The 1541-nt window shown below is 39.2% G+C and overlaps 1 long non-coding RNA gene across 1 annotated transcript; it reads right to left on the bottom strand.

The window, feature by feature from the left end:
• Positions 1 to 21: 21 nt before the first annotated feature.
• Positions 22 to 1211, bottom strand: LOC111871950. The gene is made up of 3 exons (XR_002844136.2): positions 1121 to 1211; positions 952 to 998; positions 22 to 827 (listed from the first exon to the last, which is right to left on the bottom strand). It is a non-coding gene; the product is annotated as an uncharacterized LOC111871950 (long non-coding RNA).
• Positions 1212 to 1541: the final 330 nt, after the last annotated feature.

Raw genomic sequence — 1541 nt, 5'->3', positions numbered from 1 at the left:
AAGAAAATATGGATCTGTACATCCACTTCCCCATACACCTTAATACCATAGTGCTTATTCAGTTAAGCAGAGGGATAACTTTACCTTCAGGTATATTGCAGTGGAGATGATGTCCTCCAATATGACTACACATATTTCACATCGTCCACACTTCTATGAATTGTTCTGATTATATTATGAGAGTACAATATTCCTTGCTATAGTGTGTGGGTACAGAGGGTAAGATCCATAATTTGCTATGAAAAAGTATGATTCTGTTTACTCTAATATGACTTTTCTAAGAAGATATAAATGTAAGTAATCTACTGGTCTGGGCCAGCAGCATTGGTGAAACATACCTCTGAAACGTACCTTAAATTTCACATATTTTTGTCATGGGCCAAATATACATATCAGGGATTCCAAAATCAGATAAACAGCAGTTTAACATATAATTGGGGTATTTAAGCTGTCCCCTGAAACCTGCACTATATCAAGGGTTGACTACAACATTTATCACTAATTCATTCCTCATTGAGTTAACATAACATACAGAATTCAACACTGACCTGAGGGAGTCGATCCTAACCTTACTTTTATTTCAAGTAAACAGGAAATATTTCTGATGTAAAACATATTCATATTACCTGCACATGTTCACCGCCAGGACTTGGACAATCTAGGTCTTTCACACTAATTTCTGTCAAAAATTGTCTTCCCGCACGAACTACGTCCCATGCTTCGCCAGAACCATTTCCTAAGTAACTTCCACACCTGGCAGCTGCCACCCAACACAACCCTGCGTACTGTGGTAGTTCCTCACGCTCACACTGAAGGGCAAGTTTACCCTGCATAATATACACACCGCATTAAAAACATCCATGTTATAAACAAAACANAAATTTTCAAACCAAAGACTTCCCTAGTCCACCAAACCACGAATCAAACAAAAAACAAACAAAACAAACTCACCAAACTGGTCACTCGCTTCAGTTACATTTGGTTTTCTAAGAAATCGCCTGAAACACAAAAATTACTTTTAATCCCTACTTTCATTTGACATATGACAACTTCTTCAACACAACCTCAAACCTTCACGACCACATTCAATTACATAATAATACTAGTCTTCGTTACGTACTTCTTCAATTTATTCGAAATTGCTCGATATTGTCCTAGAAGTCCTAGAAAGTCATTACAACCACTACCACTTTCTGCCATTCTAGTTCCTGCCCTCTGTCAAGAAGTCAAGAACGTCAAGAACTCTGATTGGCTGACACTTATGCGATTAGATTATTTGCGATAGGTGTATTATGACCGATTCCAGTCATTTCCAGACTACCTAGTTCAAGTAACAGAACATAGATGGCTGGTCTGCATGCTTCCATCACCCCTCTGGGAGTTACAACAACCTGTTCACGACGCTCTCTAACCCCTTCTTCACACTTTGGGACTGCTTTGGGACGTCTGGGACAGAGGGTCCCAACTGGAATAGGGGAAAGGGAAACACGGTAACTACTATGTAAAATTTGAGGCTTTCACGGCGGTGACTATGAAGAAAG

This window comes from Cryptotermes secundus, unplaced genomic scaffold (genome assembly GCF_002891405.2).
Source record: "Cryptotermes secundus unplaced genomic scaffold, Csec_1.0 scaffold25669, whole genome shotgun sequence".
Classification (NCBI taxonomy): Eukaryota; Metazoa; Arthropoda; class Insecta; order Blattodea; family Kalotermitidae; genus Cryptotermes; species Cryptotermes secundus.
The sequence above is the reverse complement of the archived record's forward strand: the minus strand, read 5'-3'. Positions and strand labels throughout refer to the sequence as shown.